Source organism: Ascaphus truei, chromosome 3, assembly GCF_040206685.1.
Source record: "Ascaphus truei isolate aAscTru1 chromosome 3, aAscTru1.hap1, whole genome shotgun sequence".
NCBI classification, from domain to species: domain Eukaryota; kingdom Metazoa; phylum Chordata; class Amphibia; order Anura; family Ascaphidae; genus Ascaphus; species Ascaphus truei.
In genome coordinates, this window is record NC_134485.1 from 16,818,257 (window position 1) to 16,844,667 (window position 26,411).

Consider the following 26,411-nt stretch of genomic DNA (forward strand, 5'->3'; position numbering starts at 1 on the left):
CTATTGCTAAAGGATTTTGCTGGAACCCTGGTGACCTCCTGAGTGACACTAACAGTGACCCAGCAGGTTATTTATTAAACTGTGATAGAGCCGATCAGGACGCTATCGCTCAGATGCTCCAATTGACTTGAATGGGATTTTCCCTGCCGACAGTGCCCCAATACCGTCACAGTTTAATGAAAAATGAATAATCCCCTGTAGTGTGCAGACTTATAGCAGCCACATTGCAACTCTGAAGCGATTTGATGGTCCATCATGTAACCCCATGTAAATAAGGATATCCATGAGATGCATTCAGATGCCGGCTCATTATCTGAGCAAGGTCCAGTCTAGGGATAGTGTTACCTATCACATAAACTAAATCTGATATTAACGCTGCGCTGGTCGCCACTTTTTACATTTTGTAAGTGTTTGGTACTTTAAGAGATCGTCTTGCTTTATCCAATCCTATTTGAACTAGAGAGGCCCCCCTGAGCCAACCCCCAAAATCTGTGTCCCCAAAATGTTACACTTTTACATTTTTACCGGTATACATAGACAACAACAAATACGGCCGCGGGTTACCCCATGGAAAGGCGCAATGTGTTTCCTCAACGATGCTGTGGCTTTCTATTTGCCGCCAGACCGAGGCTGACTGCGGCGGCCATATTTTTCTACCGGAGAAGTATTCCTGGATCTCAGGAGATTCCTGATGAAATTGGTCCAGGGCCGTAAAGTTGATATTTTTCCTTTCTTTCTCTGCATATCAGAATATAAGTACAGGGAGTCCTGGCACTGAGGAGGTAAATAATGGGACAGTCACATGAATTCAGTGTGCACCCCATGCGGCTTTTGCTGTTTGGCCCACCTCCATCATGCTGTTAAACTGCTTGGGAGGGTTTCCGATCCATTCATTGGTGGTTTGCAGGGAGTCAATGACATTCGGGACACAATGACAACCTGTAGGGTCTCTGTATCTGTACTTTTTTGGCTTTTTACTGAAAAGTTTAGATAGTTGGAAACAGTCATATCGGGCGGCTTTGTACAGAAAAATGCTCATTTATAAAGAGGTACCAAACACCAAGTAAAACAGTTATTTTCTTCAACCCTTAAAGCTACCGGAGGGGCCAGGAAGGTACAGTATTACAAAGAGGCCCCTCCGACAGAGACAGGGTTAATATCACCATTAGATTATGTCATCATGATCACAAACTTACTTGCAATATTCTACAGAAGATGTGTGTTTTAGAGGAAAAACTTCAAATATTCCAATATTTTTTTGGGGGGGAGGGGGAAGGAGGCATTTCCGATAAAATGTCCAATAATGTGAATATTCTCAGGACTGCCTTGTAACTCATTTATTATGACTATGGAATCTCTGGCATGTTTTTCGCTGTTAGGGTGGACCCCTTAATTAAGCCAGCATTTTCTGTATATCCTTTGGTATATATGGTGCTGTTTTGATTAAGGCTTTCAAATATAAATTGCACACGACACACGTTATGGTGGGTAAAAAAAGTGATAAAATCCCTTCACTGCATAGCATACAGCAAATAAAAATATCACATGTGAGCACATTCACATGTCTCAGACAGGTCTGCTGCTTTCCCCCCATTATCCCTTAGCATACAGTGCTTCCACTGCAGCAAGGGATTCTGGGAAATGACATACAGTACAGAAGAGCCCACAGTGTTACCGTTTGCTTCATGTCCATTTTAAAATTGACCCCAGTAACCTTATGCACAGCCTGAGTCACGTCTCACACAGGTCTGCCTTTCCCCCTGGCATATAATGCTTCTATGGCAGTTAGGGATTCTGGGAAATATACATTGAAAATGTATTAAACTCTTTAGTGCTTTGTGGATGCATGTTGCCCATACCAGAGTGTCAGCCTCGCTAGAGGACAACTGACCAATGGAGGTGCCTTTTTCCTAATAATGACCAGTCAATAAGTTGGAGCTTTAGTGATATAACGGAACACAAAAGGGCCCCACTACCTTATCAGCAGGCTCCTCACGTTTAAGTTCATGATCCTCTTACCTTGGCTCGGTTACAGCCATACACCAGCCTGTGTCAAGGAGTGACATCTTCTGTTTCAGCAGGAATAGGACGTGGGAGGGCACTTTCACTGGGGTTATTGTTCTAAACATTTTTCTTGTCTTGAAATTGTAAAATAAAAGTGTGGAAAAAACGTAAAATAAACAGGATTTTTTTTTTTTTTAAATACTCATTTAAAAAAAAAAAAAATGATCTGAGGATGAGCCGGTCACTGCCTTGGACTCGCATTTTGCCGGGATTCAGAAGTTCGATGAGCTTTGAAGTTCGGATTGCGAACCTATCCTTCGCATGGAGTCGTGCAGCACTGAAAGGGTTAAACATACCCTTTGAATTGTGAAATGTAAAAATAAGAGAGGGGATGTTAAATGGCTAAGTAAGAGCTCACTCATTTATTTGCCTGTCCTATATTCAGATGCATCTGCTGCTGCTCTCCTAACCTGCAGCAGTAGTGTTCGTTGTAGAAAAAGTGTACGTCCTTGAGAAATGAGGAACGGCCCTCCCTCTCCAGAACGTGCGTATGATAAACATTAATTATGTTCAGCGCAATGGAAAATATATCGGCTAATTAGATTTTGTTTTTTAGTACAACCTTATCTTGGCTCAGTCTGCTTTCAGAAGAACTACTGTATATATCTAAATTGCTTCTAACTTTCGCACGCCTTTATCTTTGCCACGGTTAAATGATATGGTATGTGTTTATGTATATCTTTATTTATAAAGCGCCATCAATGTACATACAGTAACGCTTCACAGCAGTAATACACGTGACATAATAATATAACATAATGGGAATAAGCGCTTGAGACACAAAAGAAACATTAGGAAAAAAAGTCCATGCCCAGAAGAGCTTGCAATCTAATTGGTAGGTAGGAAGAACGGTCAGAGATAGTAGGAGGGCGTTCTGGTAAGTGTGTCTGCAAGAGGTCAAAGTCGATGTTTGAGGTGTATAGTATCAGCCACGGAGCTACTCATATGCTTCGTTAAAGTGGTGTGTTTTAAGAAAGGTCCTAAAGGTGGAGAGAGAGGGCGCCACTCGGATATCGAGAGGAAGAGCATGGTGCATACGATGCACAAAGCTCATTAAGAGCTCATAATGCCACATATAACTGGGTAATGCTTTTGGCTTTTGTTTCGTGGGTTCTTAAAAGGGGATATTCCTCCAAGGGCCGAAGTGAACTAATAGCAGTTTAAAGCAGTAATCCTGTCGGAGATGTGTGCAGAGGTGTTTCAAACAGGAGGAGTTTTAAGGGCAAATCAAAATAAGCTTTTATTTAGCTGGAACCTTTAAAACATCAACAGCTTGGAATGAGCAAAGCAGGGATAAAGGAAAACAAACAGACCTAACTCCTACACAGAGCGCTAACTAACACAGCATACCCCCTGTCTAGGGGTCGGGGGGCTAAGCCTCTTACCAACAAGAAACAACAAAAGTAAAGTGGGGGTCAGTTACCTTCAGCTGATGTAGGGGCCTGAGAGTCCTTGTGCAGGGTTTCCCTTCACAGTAGTCTGCTCTCCATAGCGGCCCAGTGTGTGTCTGGATCAGAGAGAAGTAGACCCTGTCTGATCTCTCCAGCAGTCCAGGCTGTTTCCATGGACTAGAGATCACAAGACTGCTGTCAATGAGACCTGTAAACTCTCTTAATGAGCCAGGTGGAATCTGGTTAATTGCCTCATGCTGCAGATTAACCAGCTCCCTGCTGGACTCAATAGCTAGAGACAGGCTTTCCTTGTAAAGCCTTCAGACAGGGGAGATCAGGAAAAAACCCCTGCCACAAATCCCCCATCTTTTTTTTTTGAAGTTAAGAAACGGGGGGGTCATTGAAGCTGAATGGCACTATTTTTAGCTCTGGGGATCCCTGGTTCCTGAGATACCAGTGATGTTGCTGGGTTTACATCTCTCCACAAGGGCAACAAAATGGCTGCCAAACCTTTTGGCCAATCATTTATTGCGGTTTCCTATTGAACAGCCATTGCAATCCTCTTGGGAAAACCCCCCAGTTACTTCACCTTTAAGCACCTCGAGGACATCAGTGCCTAGAATCAGAAATAGTGCGTTTCAGCTCCAAAGAACACCTGGCTCCAATCCTGTAGCAATACAAAGAAATGGAGGGGGATTGCAGCTTTTAATAGATTAGTATTATTGTGCTTTGGCAATTTTTTTAAGGTCAGACATGTAGATTGTTGAGGAATGTTTTACAGTTGGTGTGCAATGATATACAGTATACAGTATAAATCATCAATTCAAGAATTCAAATAGAAAAGGACATGAAATGGACCCAATGAAAAGAAAGTGACAGTATCCCCCTTACAAGAAACACATGATTGAAGATTGCACAGTCCTTAACTGTTTTGACACACAAAGTGGTTAGCTGCAAATTACATCTCAATGCAAAAATGGAAAGAAGAAAACTGATTAAAAAGATGACAAAAACAATCAACGTCCATAACATGAAGTATAGCAGCAAATAATTTAAACTTGCTCAATTTGCATGAGGACACTTTAACAAACAATTTATGAAGATTGTAGTTCAAAGCGCAGAAAAAAACTGGAGGAATCGGGGGAAGAAAAGAATAGGGAAATATCCGAAGGGACCAAGCAATTATTGAGGAGACGACAAGAAATGAAGCAATCCCAAGACACAAGAACAAGGATTGAATATGCAGAGCTGAGCAAGACGATCCGCAAACGTATAAGTGAAGATGTAAGAACATGTAACACTGATATAGTGAAGAAGACTATCGAAAATAACAAAAGCTTAAAGAAGCAACAACATGATTTGGAAGAAGCTAATCATTGCACTCAAGCAAGATGATGAATCAACAAAAGACTGCACTTATCATGAAGAGAGTTGGGGACTTATATATGAAATTGTACGACAACATGGAATACAAAGGGCATAATCCAGCAGAGGAAGAGCGAGAAGAAACCACCAATCAGGTACCATACGTCCTTCAAGAAGAAGTGGCAAAAGTGATGGTACATGAATAATGGGAAGGCTGACAGAGAAGAGGGAATTACAACTGAAGATGTCACCAAAGCTTTTCACAGCAACACTTGAAGTTCAAGACATTGCATTGGAAGAAAGAGTTATTACAATCAACGGTGAATATTTGAGTCACCTACGATTTGCAGATTACATAAATCCAGAAACCTCCAGCAACAAATTGTAGAACTTGCCCAAGCAAGTAAGAAAGTGGGCCTCCATATGACTCTCGGCAAGACCAACGTGATGTTCAACAACTGTGTCAACTCTGCAAAGATCGAAATAAATGGAATACTACTACTAGAAGAAGTCAAAGACTATGTCTACCTTGGCTGGCAAATAACAAGGGATGGGAACCTTTTGAATGAAATCAATAGGAGAATGAAGATGGGAGGAAGCACATTTGGAAGAAACAAGGCAATCTTTCAAGAGAACCCTTCCACTGTGTCTCAAGAGGAAAGTTTTCGACCAGCACCTTCTGCTAGGGCCCATTTATGGATGTGAAACTTGTACCGTAAATGCAAAGATAATTTAGAAGCTTCAGACAACTCAAAGATCTACACATGGAAAGATGTATTCTGGGTATTACCCGAAGAGATCATTTCTACCAGGATAGGATGATGAAGAAATCACCCCTAAGACTCCTGTTTACTGCACTCTGTCTAATCATGTAAAATAACGTATGACTATATAGTCCAATGTATGTACATAATAAATAGTTGGTAGGTATAAGTAACTTGGAGTTAACAGGGATTTTAGGAGTGATTTCTTCATCATCCTATTCTGGTTGAAATTATGTGATGTGTTTTCCCTGTATGCACCAGTTTTTATTAACGGACATTTGAATAGGTGAGCAGTGAGGTCTAACTGTTGTGTTAATATTACCCGAAGAGACAGGAAAAAGAATGAATGGACAACGTGGAGAAAAGAGGCTTGCAATCGCAGTATCAGGAAGCTCCTTGGGGGCTGCTGCTGCTGCTGATGATGATGTTGATATATATATGAGAGAACAGTTTTGACAAAGCTTCAATGGTTGTCTGACTCAATTACTGTCTTCTCCCGAGCTCGTCCGCCATTTTGTTTTCCCAGATCATCAGCGCTATAAGAGTGGGTTAAATCCTCCGGAGGTTTGAAGTCATCTCGAGTCGGGCAGACGGTGTATTTTCACGCTAAGACGTTGGAGAATACAAGGGCACACTTTCATATATATATATATATATATATATATATATATATGTATATGCAAATACAACTGTATGCTCATCTGCATGTCTTAGGCAGGTCTGCAATCCCGCCTTTCCCCATTATCACCCAGCATACAGCACTTCCACTGCAGCAAGGGATTCTGGGAAATGACATGCAAATGAGCACACAGTGTCACTTTTTGCCTCAAAAAAAAAATATATATATAAAAAGAAAAGAAAAAAAGCGCCCAATCCTAGTGCATTACTGTGCAAAAATAATTTAATTTCCCAAAAAAGCTCATAAATCGAACTCACAAACATAGAAGATAAAAATGCAGTTTATGAGATTATACTCATGCTCCAAATGACAGCAAAGAACCGCTCCTCTGCTCCACTGCTCTGCAGCTCCACCGGATCCGATCTAGCCCTCGTGAGTAACCGTCCAGCAGGTACTCACGACATCAGGCTCTCCACGAACTCCTTCCCCGGGAACACACCACCAGATGACTATAGTTCCCCCCGGGGGATGACGGATGTGGCGGAACGGCGGCTGACGTCACACACTTAGTGTAGGGGTGACAAGCATGAGTATAATCTCATAAACTGCATTTTTATCTTCTATGTTTGTGAGTTCGATTTATGAGCTTTTTTGGGAAATTAAATTATTTTTGCACAGTACTGCCTCTAGGATTGGGCGCTTTTTTATTTTATTTTTTCTATGCAGGTGGAGAGGGAGGTCGTTGTGCCCTTGTAAGAAGGCTGCCTTTATCCTGATAGTGCCTTTTTTTCCTTGCATTGAACTGATATCTTCATTGACTTTGAAGGACTGTTGTGTAGTTTGTATTCATCACATCAAAGAGGATCCACAGCACACCTTTGTATAATTATTTATGTACCACTTATTTAATTTATTTGTCATTGATTTTACACCAGTAGAAGTTTATTTATTGATATATTGTATTAGGTTTTTGACTAGGTTGTATTTTTTATTAGTATTATTCTCTATTTTTTGCTATCAAACAACACCCAAGCACAGTCCCTAATTGTATATATACATTTATATATATATATATATATATATATATATATATATATATATATACACCATAATACTGAGTTAAGTTAGGGTGAGTAAAAAAAGTGACAAAAACCCTCCACAGGAACGCAAATATGCAAATACAACTGTATGCTCATCTGCATGTCTTAGGCAGGTCTGCAACCCCGCCTTTCCCCCTTATCACCCAGTATACAGCACTTCCACTGCAGCAAGGGATTCTGGGAAATGACATGCAAATGAGCACACAGTGTCACTTTTTGCCTCAAAAACCATTATTAACATGGTTCCCTATAGGCTTAAGCTTGCTGCATGGTCACAGCTTTGAGCACAGCCAGGGTTAAGGTGCATACCCAGAAAACCACCCACAGACAGCTGTTTCGACCTTAATGGGTCTCATCAGTGTGGGGTTGATTCTAACTGGGTATGCAAAGAGGCTATGGGATAGGCTATACAATAATACTGAGTTAAGTTATGGTGAGTAAAAAAAGTGACAACAACCCTCCACAGGAAAGCAAATATGCAAATACAACTGTATGCTCATCTGCATGTCTTAGGCAGGTCTGCAACCCCGCCTTTCCCCATTATCACCCAGCATACAACACTTCCACTGCAGCAAGGGATTCTGGGAAATGACATGCAAATGAGCACACAGTGACACTTTTTGCCTCAAAATCCATTATTAACATGGTTCCCTATAGGCTTAAGCTTGCTGCATGGTCACAGCTTTGAGCACAGCAATGGTTTTTGAGGCAAAAAGTGACACTGTGTGCTCATTTGCATGTCATTTCCCAGAATCCCTTGATGCAGTGGAAGTGCTGTATGCTGGGTGATAATGGGGAAAGGCGGGGTTGCAGACCTGTCTAAGACATGCAGATTAGCATACAGTTGTATTTGCATATATATATATAAATATTATTTTCTTTTTTATGTTTCTATAGAATGCAAATGCTTTGTAGTGTTTCTACAGTATTTAGCTAATCTCTTTAGTGATAATACTGTTTGTAAACTGTTGAATGTGCATGGAAATTGGTAATCTAGAGTCTTTCCCTCTTTATTACAACATAACTAAATATATAATGAAAAATAACAATAATTACCAATTAACATTCAAATGGAAAAGACCCAAAGAAAATCAAAACTGATTAATTCTTACACAAGAAGCAAATAAGTAAAATGTGTAATTTTGGAGGAATTGACTCTTTCTAAAGAAGCTGAATATAAGTTACTCACTTTTATCTAAGTGGGTTTTTATGTTGTGTGCAATTAAGATCAAATCTGCAATGCTTGCTATGTATCTTATAGATTAATGTTAGGAACTGATCCTTTCATTGGTAACAGAGAAAGTCTTTGATCACAATGACTGGAGCTGTGTTAAAGTCTTGAGTAAATGAAGGACCTTTGAGCCTGGGTATCACTTGTGGATCTCCAGTACATTACTTCTACATGTGTGTGCAGGCATAGTAACAGTGCAGCAAGAGCTTTGAATTACTGTAAGTTCCTGAGTTTGAGAGTCACAGCGTTCGACTTCTCAGTGGAATCGGTCTCTATATGATGAGAGTGTGATTCTTAGAAAATGTGCCACATTTGGTTAAAATGTTTACAGAGGGTTTTGAGTAAAATTATGACATACTGAATATTTTGCAGCCACCCGCATACAAATCATGCAAAGTTTTATACGACTTAACACCATTTAGTAAATATGTGTTGTACTTTTGCATTAAACAATAGGAGAATTTGCAGGGCTTGTCCACAGGGTTTCTATTTTTGTAAAAGAGGCGGTATACACTGCTCAAAAGTAATGAATATAATGAAGTAAATTGGCGGTGCCCAAATTATACCAAGCAGGTGTTTGGGTGCTACCTGCGCAAAGTAAGTAGATATAGGTACTAAAAGGAAGGTCTCTGATAAGAGTCACATGCCAGCCAAAGGATTGGTGTGTAGGTGCACACCTGGGCAAATTAGAACATAACTTGTAGTATAAATATAAATGAATATTAATAAGACATAACCAGGAAAGGAAGAAACAACAGATATACAGATGCAGCGGCCATTATTTGAACAAATCACAGAGCCATTTTCGTGTGCGCTGCTGTACTCCAGGTGGCATGAACGCGGCCAATCGCCCCAGGTGCACGTGTTTATCGTGGTTGCTTTGTTTGAATTTCACGGATTGTGTGCAATTAAATTAAATTAATTAATTGTAATGTGTACAGTATTGTGCTACTGTGTCAATTGCAGGCGTTTAAAAGCCAGAATACTAAAATGCCATTTTCTGCACTCGCGTCTTAAGGCGGTACGGTTGGAAGAAATCCCGCGCCATTACATGGGTATTCCGAGGTATACATCTCGTGATTTGTTAAAATAATGGCCGCTGCATCTGTATATACTGAAACCTGCAGGCAAGGGAGGCGCTGTTGTTATATAAGTAACAAATCAGACTACATACAAGAAGCACATAGACAACTATCTGACATTAGACACTGCTCCAAACTACAGAAAGATCCCACCCATATATGCACAAAGGAACCGAGCAGGATCATCAAAGGCATCCTCCACCGAACTCAAATCACACATTCAGGGCCAGATATCAGAGAACTCCAAATTAGGTTGTTTCTACATGCTTCCCAAAATAAACAAAGCTGGGTAACCTGAGTGGCCGATCATCTGGTATAAGCACATTCACTGCAAATATCTCAGGGTAGAAAACATCCTGAAGCCCTTAGTATAAAAAAATACAGCCAGCTACCTACAGGACACCACAGACCTGTCGAACAAGTTAGGTTCTGTTGGTCCTTTACTAGAAGAAACCATCTTGGTTACGATGAACGTGGAATACTTCTACACCAACATTCCTCACAAAGATGGTCTAGCAAGCATGCCTTGAGCAACAAGATCTAACCACAGAGACTATCATTCTATACTTCACATTTCCTGAAGACATCTATCTACAATAGATGGGGCCAACCATGGGCACAAGGATGGGACCCCAATATGCCAACCTGTTAATGATATTTTATTTTATACCTGCAGCACCAAACCCCTGGCATATTTCCGCTACATAGATAATATCCTGGTTATTTTGACTGCCAGTGAACAAGATCTCATCCGATTCTATGAAAGGTTTCATGAATTCCATCCCACCATTATCCTAAAACTGAGCCATTCCCACAGATATTCATTTTTTCAACACCACAATCTAAATAAAGGCCAAGAACATACAAACATCCCTATACCACAAACCCATGACTGACCTACATACCTAAGGTATGACAGCTTCCTACCCAGACACACAACACACTCCATCATTTATAGCCAAGACATAAGATGCAACCGGATTTGCTCAGGTACTACAAACAGGGACCAGCATCTTGATACACTGAGGGGAACTTCATAAATCAAGGTTACAACCCCAGAATTACAGAAAACTAAATACACAGAGCCAACAGCATACACAGTGAATATGTAAAAATCTACAATCAACCCTCCATAAAGATAGATTGAAAGAAATCTTTCCAGAACTACACTACTTTCCGACAGACAATCACCAAACTGACATGACTTATCGTAAGGATCTCCTTGTCACAGCCCATTGATCATGGGACAATACCCCATGTCAACGCAAAAGATGTGAGAGCTGCTCACACATTGTAGCCACAGACAGGATAACTTTACCACACACACATCAGGAGTATAACATTCTAGAATCCTCATCCAGTGTTCTATACTTGATAACATGTACACAATGTCCTAATAGTGGATTTTATATAGGTGAAACACACAAACAATAAGAGAGAGAACATGGTTCGTCACACCATTAATGAAATATAAAAATGACACCTGCTGGGGGGACACTTCTGTAGCCCTAATCATAATATCAGTGTTGTGAAAGTTACAATTTTGAAGGGGAATTTCAGAACTCAGAGATACAGAACCCTGGGAATTTATACTCAATTCTGAATACAGAACTGAATTGCGGATACAGATATATGTCTCATTATGAAATACATATACAGAACACCTTTGTAATGAGGTATTCCTATATACAGACCTCCTCTCTACACCTCACACCTTCACTCTAATTCCTTAGCTCTTTACATATCCTTTTTTTGTATTGTTGTGTTACACTAGCCATCTGCCCAGACACCACACAGCCTTACTATAATTGCTGCTCAATTTACATTTCATATTGTGCATTTCCATGTTACTTTGTGCCTCACGCACATTTACATCCTCACTGGGATGTAATTCTTGTGTATTTATGGCATGCTATTTCAGCTTTATTGTAAAATAAAAATCTGTCTGAAGGGACTAGGTTATAAAAAAAAACTGTTCTGTGGGGCCTCAGCTGCGGGGCCCAACGTCTCACACCAATCCCCCTCAGTGCACCTGGCTGATGCGTTGAGTTCAACCTCCACATCCACTCGCGGAGCCACAACTTCTCTTTGCCGTGGGCCCAGTTTCCTCCCTCACCCACTAAGGGTCACCTCTGGAATGTCCATCCCTTCAACACCCGACCAGCCTTTAAGACCCACCTTAAAACACACCTGCTTAACGAAGCATTCAATTAGCTCCATGGCTAATTCTGTACACCTGATACATAAAGCTTGGCCCCTTGCAGACGCACTTACCAGTATGCCCTCCTACTGTCTGTATGTTCTTCCTACCTACAAAACAGATTGTAAGCTCTTCGGAGCAGGGTCTCCCCTTCCTAAATGTTAATTTTTAAGTCTGAAACACTTATTCCCATGATCTGTTATTTGTATTATTTGTTATTTATATGATTGTCACGTGTATTACTGCTGTGAAGCGCTATGTACACTAATGGCGCTATATAAATAAAGACAGACAGAGAGAGAGAGAGAGAGAGAGATTATATACTGTATATATATATATATATATATATATATATATATATATATATATATAAATATATATATATATATATATATATATATATATATATATATATATATATATTGCAGAATAAATGAGTTCTTCAGTATTAGGTGATACCTTTTTTATTTGGACTAACAATTTATATCATAGGACAAGATTTCGAGAGTTTTCCTCTCTTCCTCAGGTCAAGGAAATCTCTCGAAAGCTTGTCCTATGATATAAATTGTTAGTCCAAATAAAAAAGGTATCACCTAATACTGAAGAACTCATTTATTCTGCACTATCGCAACTGGACTAACACGGCTATTTCCGTTTTATATATATATATGTGTGTGTGTGTGTGTGTGTTAGTTTATTTAGAAAACATAAGCCCTACCACAGATACTATTTTTAATTACATAAGATACATGATTTGGGGGTTCAACAAAAACAAAATAAAGGGGTTCCACAGTCACCATACATGTGAAGGGTTCCACAGGTCTTACACCGCTGAAAATCCCCAATTGAGAAGGACAATGCAAATCTATTTAGCCACCACTTTTTATAGCTATGTGTAAGCATTTGGAACAGAAACAGAATCTTGACAAAAGTGCGTCTGCACCGAGACGTTGAACAATTCTAATAAATATTCAATATTATTGAGCCCAGTGTTTTCTTGTTTATGATATAGTTTGTGGATCGGGCATACCACATCTGGCAGAACCCGAAGTTGTTTTTACATTCTTGGAACTTTACCTATGATAGAGTGCGTTTCTTCTAAAAGTAACTTAAACTGACGCACAGAAATCACGAATTATATTGCGCATGTTTATGTACTGGCATTTTTTTGCCCCTATGGGGTAAGTATCTGAAAGCGTTTAGGCCAGTATATTGGTTCAAACACAATGACGTGCGGTTTTACACACAGAAGTAATAATAATCTTATATATATATAAACAGCTTGGGTATGTTTCCGCACAAAAGGTTCGGCTGTTACAAGGTTGCGGAGCAACAACAGCATGGAGGGGAGGAGAGACAGCAAGGGGAGGAGGAGACAGAGAGAGACAGCAAGGAGAAGAGGAGACAGAGAGAGAGAGACAGCAAGGAGAGGAGGAGATACAAGAAAGGGAGGAGGAGACATAGAGACAGCAAGGGGAGGAGGGAACAGGTGGATAATGAGGAGGAGGAATGGAGAGCAGTGTGCACATGGGGTAGGAGGGAGTGCAAAGAAAGGGAAGTAGAGACAGCAAGGTGAGTAGGAGGAGGAAACAGACAGGAAGGAGACGAGGAGACAGATGAGATGCGTAGGAGAGGAGGGCGTGTAGTGTGCACAGAGAGGAGCAGACACAGTAAGGCAGGGAGTGCAGAGAGAGGGGAGGAGAGAGTGGAAAGATGAGCAGGGCATGATGGAGGAGGGAGTAAGGTGGGGAAGAGGGGACGAGACGGCAAGGCATTACCAGGAGGGGTGAAAACAAAGAGTGATGTTTAATTCATAACCTTTAAGATCTGCTGGATCTGCGTATGCGGCACCGGGTACAGCTACAGAAGTAATAACTTTAGTTCATATAGCGCTTTTCTTCCAATGGGACTCAAAGCGCTTTACAATTACAGTGTAGTGCGCGGTACGCAGAATTGTACATAGGAGCTTACAATCTATGTTTGTGGTGCCTGAGGCAGAAGGAGATTTCGTGACTTGCACAATTCTGTTTCAATTTAAATTGCATCAATCAGGTACAGTATTCAACATGATGCAATGTGTCAAACTTCATTGCAAACAACGAACTATCCAAAGTTTGTTCCACTTTTTATCACAAAATGTTGCCGCACAAAAAAAAATTCAATGATGATCTTTAGCACATAAGTCCCACAGTCCAAAAAAGATCCCCTTTTTTCTAAAGGAAAACAAGTAAAAGTTTTGATTTGTTACAAGAAACACACACCTACACTTTTTAGTAGTGTATGTCGGTCTTCCATCCCTCACCGTGCTGCTCTGCAGAATATCTGTGCACCTTACTATAACACTCATTATGAAAACAATAGGTACTGCTTTTATAGAATGCATGCCTGACCCAGCGCTGCACTCTATACTAGTCACAAGAAGGGCTTTAGGGTGTAAAATCAGTCTTGGTTGATTAAGACCTTTGTGTAATTCTCTGTTACAGAAGTGATGGATACAATAGACAGTTCTCTCTCTGGTGGCCCGTTTCTCAGCAGAAGAAATGGAAGTTATCTTTAACATATTCTAAAAATTCCTTTTCCCAAACATCCAGTCCATTCCCCTCAAAGGGTCCTTTGTCTCTTCACAGGAAGAAACGCAGGACAGCTGAAAACCAGAAGGCGTCTGTGGAGAATGAGATTACTCAGCCGAGAGGAGGCAGCGCCAAGCCGGGCCGTCCCTGCCAGAACTTTGTAGCTGTTCTGTTCCCGTGCCCAGCCTCATCCACTCAACACATACAGACATCAAGCAACCAACCACCACGTGTGCACACACAGACAGACAGAGTCACCTGATTGTGAGTACATACACATCGCATGCCATAGTAACCAGCCAGAGTCACCTATATGATGACCACATTATTTTATTTTTATATTGCGCCAACTAGTGAACCAAGGGTGGGGGTACACGTGCCACTACTTTTTAATTTTCAAGGAAACCGTTTCACTGCATGCTTTTAGTCCCCGCTTTCTCTGCAGTGCACAGGCAACAAATGGGTTAAATAAACAGGGTGGCCCATATTTAGTAAGTGGTCGGACCATATAGGCCGTAAAGAGTCTTGCAGCGCCAGAAAGGTGTCTGGTGGAATAGCACTGCTTCCTAAATATGGTCTTGTATGTCTTCAATAGTACAAACTCCCTTTCTTCCCTTCTAGCATAAATATGACAAAATAAGGTTCAAAGCACTCGTTCTGTTATACAGACGTAGCCTACAGATAAATGGAATGTATAATATAGGGGCACAAGTAAAACTGTAGAGGGGTATCATTGCCTTGGAGAGCTGGCATTCTAAAGTGGTACAGTATATTGTGTGTGTTTGTCCTGGCTGTCACTCTGACCACTCCCATCCCTGGTCCCCTGTTTCCTTGGCTCCCTCCCCCAGGTTAGGAAACTTTGCATTAGGTCAGGGGTTCTCAACTCCAGTCCGGAAGATCCCCCAACAGGCCAGGTTTTCAGGATATCCCTGCTTCAGCACAGGTGGCTCAGTCTTCGAAGCAGGGATATCCTGAAACCTTGACCTGTTGGGTGGGGAGGGGGTTTCAGAACTGGTGTTGAGATCCCCTGCATTAGGTGTTTCCCACATCCCTGAAATGAGAGGTTCCTCAACTCATGAGGTACACTACCATAACTCATTTGCTTCTCCACATCAGAATTTGACTGTGTGTCAGCAATGGGAGCTGAAGTCCCCAATACCATAATGACCGCACAGCCTCAGGAGTTTTGCAGTAAACACTCTGAGCCGATCAGTAGGGAATCCAGCCTGGGGGGAAAATATTTTGTTCTGGTTAGCTGACTTGTGCATTTTTCCAGGCCTGGTATTAAACATGAGTGACAAAGTGACACAGATGGGCTCTGGGACATTTTAACATATTTGCAGCCTTAAAGGACTGCAGCACTGACACTTCACTGCGAAAAGTTGTCACGACTAGTTATCCTTTGGTTAAGATCACAAAGTGATCAAAGTACCAGCATGACAAGGGGGTAAAGCAAAAATAGGATTTATTGATCATCAGTTAAACAAATCGTTTCAGTCCCCCAGGGGACCTTCCTCAGGGGTCCCACCATCCACCTCTCTGCTTAGAGTTCCTTACCTAGTGTATGCGGCCATTCTTTGTCATATTATATATATACAGGGCTTGACAAATCACCCAAAAATCTACTCGCCATTTTTGTCTCTCCAAGCATCCTCGTTTGCTTTCATTACATTGAACCGCATAGCGCGCTCAGCGGCACTGTGAGGCTGCGGCCCGCTGCCTGCGCTGCACGTGCACCTGCGAGGGAGGCAGCGCGTGCAGCTAAGTCCCCCGGTCTGCAGAGAGCTGTATGGGGAAAGACGGGGGGGGGGCGTGATGGGGGCTGAACAGCCGGGGGCGTGGCCTAGCGCTCTGTCGCGACTCCTCTCAATTTTCTTGTTAGCAGGAGTTTCTGTCAGCGCGGCGCCCCCCCCTCGCAGTGGGCCGGCCCCATTGTGGGGCAGATCTTGTCCCCCAGCAGTGACCTGGCCTTAGGATCAGGAAGGTGTGGTGGTGTGTGTGTGTGTGTGTGTGTGTGTGTGTGTGTGTGTGTGTGTGTGTGTGTGTGTGTGTGTGTGTGTGTGTGTGTGTGTGTGTGTGTGTGAGCTGATCCGCAGTGAAGCTGATTCTTGATTAATGGGAAACTGCTGTGCTTCTCCACATTGACCAAATTCAGGCAGGTTTGTGAATATAAGTGATTGTTAACAATCCGAAGAGAAGATTAAACCGTTACTGTCAGCAAATACACGAGTGCTGGCGTTCCCTACTAGTCTTCTGAGTTAGGGGGGATTCCGAGGTCTCCTGTTTGAAGCTTTCTTTACGCCCCTCCCCTTTCTGTCTCTCTGTCCCTCTCTTGCCTCCCTACACACACTCATGCACACTTTCTCTCACCCCCCCATTTCCTTCATTCTCTCTTTCCCCTTCCCTCCATTCTCCACCCCCCTTCCCTCCATTCTCCACCCCCTTCCCTCCATTCTCTCCCCCCACTTACCTACCCCTTTCTCTCCCTCCCCCTTATCTCCCTCCCCCCCTTCCCTCCATTCTCTCTCCACTCATCTGATACTGTCTCTCTCTCCTCCATTCTGTGTCTATCTCTCCCCCATTCTGTGCCTGCCTCTCTCTCCCCATTCTGTGTGTCTGTCACTCTCTCCATTCTGTCTCTCTCTCCCCATTCGCTGTCTCTCTCTCTCCCTCCCCATTCGCTGTCTGTCTCTCTCCCCATTCGGTGTGTTTGTCTCTCTCCCCATTCTGTCTCACTCTGTCCCTCCCCATTCTGTGTCTGTCTCTCTCCCCATTCTGTGTCTCTCTCTCCCCATTCTCTGTCTCTCTCTCCCCATTCTCTGTCTTTCTTCCCATTCTCTGTCTCTCCCCATTCTCTATCCCTCTCTCCATTCTCTGTGTCTGTCACTCTGTCCATCTGTGTGTCTGTATCTCTCCCCATTCTCTGCCTGTCACTCTCTCCATTCTGTGTATGTGTCTCTCTCCCCATTCTCTCTTTGTCACTCTCTCCATTCTGTGTGTATGTGTCTCTCTCCCCATTCCCTGTCTCTCTCTCTCTCCTTCCATTCTCGGTGTCTCTCTCCCCATTCTCGGTGTCTCTCTCCCCATTCTCTGTGTGTGTCTCTCTCCATCTTTGTGTATGTGTCTCTCTCCCCATTCTCTGTGTCTGTCACTCTCTCCATTCTGTGTATCTGTCTCTCTCCATCTGTGTGTCTGTCTCTCCCCATTCTCTGTCTGTCACTCTCTCCATTCTGTGTGTATTTGTCTATCCCCATTCTCTGTCTCTCCCTCTCTCTCCTCATTCTCTGTCTGTCACTCTCTCCATTCTGTGTGTATTTGTCTCTCTCCCCATTCTCTGTGTCTCACCCCATTCTCTGTGTCTCACCCCATTCTCTGTGTCTCTGCCCATTCTCTGTGTCTCTCCCCATTCTCTGTGTCTCTCCCCATTCTCTGTGTCTCTCCCCATTCTCTATGTCTCTCCCCATTATCTGTGTTTCTCTCCATTCTCTGTGTCTCTCTCCCCATTCTCTGTGTCTCTCTCCCCATTCTCTGTGTCTCTCTCCCCATTCTCTGTCTGTCACTCTCTCCATCTGTGTGTCTGTCTCCCCGTTCTCTATCTGTCACTCTCTCCATCTGTGTGTATTTCTCTCTCCCCATTCTCTGTCTGAAACTCTCCATTCTGTGTATCTGTATCTATTTCCACCTGTGTGTCTGTCTCTCTCCCCATTATCTTCCTGTCACTCTCTCCATTCTGTTTGTCTGTGTCTCTCTCCCCATTCTCTGTCTCATTCTCTCTCCCCATTCTCTGTCTGTCTCTCTCTCCATTCTGTGTGTATGTGTCTCTCTCCCCATTCTCTGCCTCACTCTCTCTCCCCATTCTCTGTCTGTCACTCTCTCCATTCTGTGTGTATGTGTCTCTCTCCCCATTCTCTGTCTGTCACTCTCTCCATTCTGTGTGTATGTGTCTCTCTCCCCATTCTCTGTCTCTTTCTCTCCCCATTCTCTCTGTCACTCTCTCCATCTGTGCGTCTGTCTCCCCATTCTCTGTCTGTCACTCTCTCCATTCTGTGTGTATGTGTCTCTCTCCCCATTCTCTGCCTCACTCTCTCTCCCCATTCTCTGTCTGTCACTCTCTCCATTCTGTGTGTATGTGTCTCTCTCCCCATTCTCTGTCTGTCACTCTCTCCATTCTGTGTGTATGTGTCTCTCTCCCCATTCTCTGTCTCTTTCTCTCCCCATTCTCTCTGTCACTCTCTCCATCTGTGCGTCTGTCTCCCCATTCTCTGTCTGTCACTCTCTCCATTCTGTGTGTATGTGTCTCTCTCCCCATTCTCTGTGCCTGTCACTCTCTCTCCTCATTCTGGACCCTACCTGTCACTGTGGAGTAGAGGGGGAGGGAGCCATCTTGTGCCCTGGCACTGGACACTGGAAGATCTCAATGACTTCTAGGTCTTACTGCTGGGGCTCCTCTGCAGCTAACCCCGCCCCCATCCTCTGCAGCTAACCCCACCCCCACCCTCTGCAGCTAACCCCACCCCCACCCTCTGCAGCTAAGCCCGCCCCCACCCTCTGCAGCTAAGCCCGCCCCCACCCTCTGCAGCTAACCCCGCCCCCACCCTCTGCAGCTCAGAACCCGCCCCACCCTCTGCAGCTAACCCCGCCCCCACCCTTTGCAGCTCTGAACCCGCCCCCACCCTCTGCAGCTAACCCCGCCCCCACCCTCTGCAGCTCAGAACCCGCCCCACCTTCTGCAGCTAAGCCCACCACCACCCTCTGCAGCTCAGATCCCGCCCCACCCTCTGCAGCTCCGTCCTGGTGTGCCTCAGCACGCAACTCTTGGGGAATGGAGCTCCTGCAGTTTCCTTAAGAAGCCAACTGCATGACATCAGCCTGTGTGGACATGACTACGGTGGCCTCATCCGGACCTCGGGTTGCCATGGTAACCCATATCAATAATGGTAGGCGATGTCGCCGGTAGCCAGGAAGTTTGTTTGTAGTTTAGTCTGTGTACTTCCTTGCAGACCCAGTTGGGCAACCTGAGGACAGAGAAATCTCTCTGGGCCCATATAAATGTAATCTCAGTGAAATATCCATAAGTAGAAAATAAGAGAAAAGAAAAGCGCACAATGAGAGAAATACCAATTAAGCACCAATACAAAATGCAACGTTTATATGCCTCCATTTCCTCATATTAAATATCTAGTTATTAAATCAAAGTAACCCTATCTAAATTTGGGGGAATATTGATGTGAGGGTCATATACGTGTGCCATACTCAAGCATCTTGCACTGGTCAATAGTCTAATGACCAGTCTATTATGTTTTAACATTCTCTTCATCTGTTAATAAGTTGGAGGAGGAAACTGCGGTATCTGATTCCATCTGTTGATGGAAACAGGACTTTGTTGGACACCGTAAATGATATGTAGACATTGACACATGATGGGTAGGGTGGCCGGAGATTAACCAGTCTTATCACAACTGGAGGAACATGAACACGTAGTCATAAATAGACAGATCAGGTCGGGATAGAGGTTTGGGATCCCAGTAGAAAGGACCCAAATCACAGCTATTGCCTAGTTTCAGGTCAACCAGACGGCTGGAGAATCTGAGAGGAAAAGGGAGTAGATCTGAAAGATAATAGAGAAATTGCACAGCAAAGCACACTGATATATATATGGCATGGTAAAACAATATTAATATTCTAAATAGCTCCTCCAGGGAATGACCCGGACTCCTGCTAGTCAGACCCATTGAGTGACCAGTGTGGTGGCTAATCCATGGATCACCTGGCATCTTCCGATGCCAGGGTGCCCACCCAGCTTGGGACCACACCCAAAGTCTGTGCTATAAGAAAATTAAAGGAAGCAGCCAAGATCCAACTCTTTGTTCATACCATTGGGATGAGCGTATCCAGTACTTTTATCCAATCTGCCTAATTTCGCAGTAGCCACTGGGATCTGTTGCCCCCTCTCCACATTCTCGGGACCCCATCAATGACATGCAATCACAGTTGGCTAACATTATGGCCTGCACAAAGTGGTGTGCAACAGGTGCCACCCCCTCTTTTCTACATATTGCTGCCTTGTGCTGGCGAATCCTATCCTTAACGAATTGCATTGTCACCCCCCCATTTCCCAGACCACACGGACATTTCATCAGGTATACTACAAACTTTGACAGACAAATGTATTGTTATTTGATCCGAAAGGTTCAAACAAACATTTTGGAGGGTTTTCCAATTTTTTTCCAATGTCCTTCAATCATAACCCTATCAGTCCTCAAAATTAGAGGCAACCCATTGTTTCTGGTTTGTTCGTTATTTGTATGGTAATTACGAAGCCATCATTAGTCAGACACATAAAAGATACTGTAAGTAGCTGATATGCAGACTGCGAAAAGGGATATTCATTTATATTTAACAGGATGCAAATAAGTTAACAGTTACTTTAAGTGTAATTGAGTCTTCCTAAAGAAGCTGATTTCACTAAGTGGGTGATGTGTAAAGGTCAATTGCGGGATAACACACCAGATTTGATGTTAACTTGACTTATAGTAAATAGCGGTTAATGTCGTATCGGGTGCGTTCCCCTGCAATGGCCTTTTATTGAAGATAAAAAGATTATCAGGATCTAGAGCTGTGGTGCTCAACTCCAGTCTTCAGGACCCCCCCAACGGGTCAGGTATTAGAGATATCCGCGGCGACGTCACATGACAACGCATTGCCATGATTACGCGTTGTCATGATAATGCGGCGTCACATGCCGCCATGATGTCACTACACTAGGGCCGAGGGCCGTCACAGAGCCTACGGCAGCCAAAACGGAAGTCCACCAACTGCTTAAGACTGGGGACAACTGGTGAAAATTATGGTAATGCCATCACACTCATGGAGAGATTTGGGACTTGACTTTGGGATCCTACTGCTGAGATACCAGAATTGTCAATAACACAGGGCACAACTGTAGGTATCTCCTTTAAATATCAATAAGTAGAGGTAAATAGTAAGCACTCCAATAAATTCATAAACACTATCCTAAGGACTCAAGTATGCACGCCTAATCAAAGGAGCACAACGTAAGGATAATCCCATCCACGCTGGGCAGAAAAAACACAACACAAGCATAACATTGCGAAAAGGGGGTATATCTCCTTATAATTTACAGCATGACAGATTCTACGTTTCGGTTCCCTAGCGTGCCTTGGTCAACCATCTGAAGATTGGATGTCATGTCATTGAAAGTTCAAGTACAAAGTTTGTTTGTATAATGTTTACGTTGCTCCAGTGACGGATATCACAACCTACACAGAATCCAGGTTAGCAGACCTTTCAGTACATATTACCCAGGCCATGGCTATCCTATCTAGGGGTGCCAGGTGGCTTCTCCAAAAATACTGGACACAATTGTGAAAGGTGCGTCAGGTCACTATGTCCAGTGATGTAATACCGGACACATACATGTCCAGTATTACAGTACAGTACCTCTCATTTTTTACTGGACAGAGTATCCAAATACAGGACAGTCCGGTTCAATACCGGACACCCGGCAACCCTAATCCTATCACATCCTTGATTCCTAACCGTGATTTGTAATGGGCTGCCGAGCTTTCTGGCAAAGAAACGGTTAAAACAGCAGAGAGTCAGGCGGCACGTACTGTAGCAGTTGCAGGGCAGGGCAGACGATTTTAACACTCCTTTTACAGTACTCATTTGGTGTAGATTGAGTGGTAATGTAGTGATAATTTAATACATCATAATTATGTAAATTAGAATTAGTATGCAGCGGATTTTACACAGATATTAATTGAATGGTTTTATAAACGGCAGATCGGCTCAGCCTTTTTTCTAAACGATGACCTGGTTCTAGCTTCTAATGAAGAAACACGTACAGATTATCCCGGGTCAGAGGAAAGGACAAATAGCCAACGCGGCCAAGATCACCCACTCATTTCCTCGTCATGTAGCTAAAATCGGAGGCCTGTCGGGTGATGGCGCTTACAGGGGAATCTATATATGTGCTCTGGAAAGCGGGTTAAGCCCTGCGCTCAGCACTGTCAGATCCTCAGCAAAACTATATATACAGGCATACCCCGCATTAACGTACGCAATGGGACCAGAGCATGTATGTAAAGCGAAAATGTACTTAAAGTGAAGCACTACCCTTTTCCACTTATCGATGCATGTACTGTACTGCAATCATCATATACGTGCATAACTGATGTAAATAACGCATTTGTAACAGGCTCTATAGTCTCCCCGCTTGCGCACAGCTTTGGTACAGGTAGGGAGCCGGTATTGCTGTTCAGGACGTGCTGACAGGCACATGCGTGAGCTGCCGTTTGCCTATTGGGCGATATGTACTTACTGGCGAGTGTACTTAAAGTGAGTGTACTTAAAGCGGGGTATGCCTGTACTAAATCAAATCTAACAATATTCTCTCAGTTAAAATAACATCCAACTCAAACAAATAATCCTACATGAGGAGAAGTGGGCGAAAGTAAAATGAATAAAAGGTGACGCACTAAAACCACATTGTACGTAAAGTCCAAACAGCATATGTCAATTGTTACTGCCCAGTATCAGTCATAGTATCTTTACTGTTCAGTATGTTTACTGTTTTTGATAATTTACCTGTCTTACCTACCTAGTTTCACTGCCACAGAGATCATCCATGCATCACTCAGAACCAGTGTTTTGGTTCTCCCTAAATTCGAATGAGCTGACGCACAAAACTAGGAAACTGCTGCCCCCTTGTGATATGTTTATGCATTTCAATAATGTTTACACTATAATTGGGTGGTTTACCCATTCTGCGTTGGAAAGGGGCGCCATGCATTTTATACCTGGCTTTTCAAGCATAGGTAGGCATTACATTAGGCGACCAGCTTAGTTTGCAATTTAAACATATTTTTAATAGAACCGTTACAAAGACATCTGGTATGGCGCCAGAGAGGTACAGTAAGACTTATATGTGAGAGCTCCATGCTGGTTTTCTGAGAATCCTTGGTTCTCGGCAAAAAAAATGGCTAATTTCGCTTTAACACCTTGACAAAGAGCTGTTGAAGGTTGACTCTAATGGTTTATTGAACAATTCCTCTCCAAAAGCTAAAAAACCATGGAGCCAAAGACTCAGGGGCAAGGGAGAAGTGAGCGCAGGAAAGTCCCGTCCAAGGTGATCCCTGCACTGCCGAGGATCTTGAAGGAGAAACAAGCTCTCTAAGATTCCAAGGTTAATTACAAGCTACACAAGTCTATTGAAGATATCAAGGGTGAACTCGCCTCTCAGAGAAAAAGATCAGAGCAGGGGAATAAAGGCCGAGTAATGTAGAAGATGACAATAACGCCCTTCATGCACACGTAGAATCTCCCTGGAAAATAAGAATAGTTCCTTGGAAAACAAATTAGACAATTTGGAAAATTGTTCAAGAAGGAACAACATCAGACTAATTGGAGTTCCAGAGTCCATAAAACAAAATCAGCTGCTAGAGTTTTTTTGCTCAAAATGCTTAACAGAAAACCTAGGGCTGTTGGATGCGTATATCCCAATGGCGCTGGACAGACCCCGCAAAGCAGGTCTTCTCAAGCAAGGTCATACCAAGAGGCCCAGACCAGTGCTTGGAAGAATTGGCAACTTCACAGACAAAATGAAAAAATGTTAAGGTCCTTCAATGCTGTGGGCAGAAAGGGTTAAATCCTCCAAGTCTCAGTTGGAGAACATCCTCTCCAGAATTGGGTATTGGTTGAAGTACGTCGAGTTTATTTTCCAGACACCAAGGGTCTTCAAACCTGACAAGCAAAGACCTACAACATTTACATTGTGTATCTTTGCATATGCAAAATAACTTTGACCTTTAATCACTGTAATGAGTCTCTAAATGTTATATCCTACAATCATTGCTATTCTGGCTCTATATTCTTACAAGGTGAGAATTTGTTTTCCTCACCTGTTGAGACCATACCTGTATGCTTTACTTTTAACAATGCTTAATACTATAAGCAAACAATAAAACTAATACAGGTATAGCAGATTCACCTCAATGGCCACCCTCTAATTATCCATACAAGCTATCCTAAGGAGGCATACTGCAAGTAATTTAGCAACTCTACTATTCCAAGGTTTGAAGATATTCCTTTTAAAATGTATATTTTTAGTAACGCCAAGATGTTTATCTCACAGAAAGATTTATTTTAATTAAAGATAAGCAGGTTTTATGTGCATTCTACCCCCTGCTGCCCCCACAAAATAATTCAATGTTAGCCCTGATATTTGACGTATCACCAGGGAGTCGGTGGAATGAGACAGTATTTAGGTACCTCTCTAATTTTAAGACGTGAGCTCCTGGGAACAGTTAATCTTCTGGGTCTTGTGTCTCTCTGGGTGCACGTCTCTCTAACACAGACTGCAAAGAAAATAATCATAAGACAATAATTCAAAGTGACTGCTTCCGTGTTACTGTATGAGTTTGCTTCTCTTTTATCCTTATTCCTTTTCTGTTGGATTTATAGCTTCACCCATGGTCTATTAAATTAAATAGCTACGAGTCCATTTTCAGCAGGGATATACCCAGTTTAGGAGTGATTGTGTTAATGTTACCAGTCCTGTTGTTCCCTTACACCACAGTTATCCAACTTGTTTTGTTTTATTGACCATATATAACGTACCTAGCCAGGAAGTTTTGGTGGTGGTGGAAGTCTGTATAGAAAATATTCCTTGACGGTGTCCTATCAAATTCTCTAAGAGTACAGTAAATAAGAAGTTGGCCTTGTGTCTGAATCTTTAGAGGAAAATTTTATAGTTTAGTTACCCCTTTGACCAATGTCCTCTTTCTGTCTATGTCCTCTGGATAATGTATCCACAAATGTATCAACTGTTCTTGCATCTCCTGGCCCTGCAGCGGAACCTACACAATGCACCAGCGAGAGACGCTGCCATTGTTTTTTTAACCAGATACGTATGAGAGGAGGGCCTGGCTAACGCGCTTTTTCACACGCAAGAGAGAGCGCTGGAAGTTGCAATAACAGTCCCAAGATCCTGCTCGTTTCCAGACTCTTGTTAAGCGGCTTTACTTCCTTCAGCCACTTCTCCATCCTTGTGTACCAGCCCCAACATCATAGTAATGGAAACGTCTCATCTCTGCCTAGTATTATCTAACCCTGTAAATACGTGCTGCACCAGAACTTTCAAGCATCTGTATTTAGGATACTCAGCAATTTTAGTTAACGAGTTTTATTTATTTTTTAATGAATCTTCCTTATACCAAAGTTTTTTTTATTAACCATATTACCAATTCTGGTGTATCTTTATTTGTATAACACCATCCATGTATATAGATAGCACTTTACAGCAGTAATACATGTGGCATAATAATAGGAGACATAATAGGGATATGCGCTGTAGACATAAAAGAAAACATTAAGGAGTAGACGTACCTGCCCTCTAAGTGCTTACTATCTAATTGGTAAGAGACAGTAGGAGTGTGTTCTGGTTAGTGCGTTTGCAAGGGGTCAAGCTAAATGCATATGAGATGTATAGTACTAGCCAAAGGAGCTACTCATATGCTTTGTTAAAGAGGTGTGTTTTAAGATGGGCCTTAAAGGCGTAGCGAGAGGGTGCCAGTGGACTATTGAGGGGAAGGGTATTCCAGAGGTGTGGGGCAGTGCGTGAGAAAGGTTTTAGGTGGGAGAGAGCTTTAGAAACAAAAGGGGTAGACAAAAGATATCGTAGAGGACAAGTGCAAGAGGTGGGCAGGTGTATAGCGAGAAATTAGGGCTGAGATGTAAGGAAGGGCAGAGTGTATAGCCTTAAAAGTGAGGGGAAGAATTTAGTAAGTAATATGGGATTTAATAGGAAGTCAGGAGAGGGATTTCAGCAGGGGAGACGCTGAGACAGATTTAGGAGAGAGTGAAGTGATTCTGGCAGCAGTGTTTAGGATAGATTTGGAGGGCAGGGAGGTAAGAATCTGAAGGCCAGACAATAGTCAAGATGGGAGAGAATGAGGCATATGTTTAGCAGTAGAACAACAGAGGAAAGGGTGTATCTTTGCAA

General features: G+C 42.8%; 1 protein-coding gene across 13 annotated transcripts in view; it reads left to right on the forward strand.

The window, feature by feature from the left end:
- ZBTB20 (zinc finger and BTB domain containing 20) overlaps positions 1 to 26,411 on the forward strand; it is an 876,097-nt gene that overhangs the window by 817,173 nt on the left and 32,513 nt on the right. For all 13 annotated transcript variants that reach the window (XM_075593654.1, XM_075593664.1, XM_075593657.1 and 10 more), the window contains one exon: positions 14,444 to 14,650. The gene's annotated coding sequence lies outside the window, so the exon portion shown is untranslated. The remainder of the gene's footprint in view (positions 1 to 14,443; positions 14,651 to 26,411) is intronic.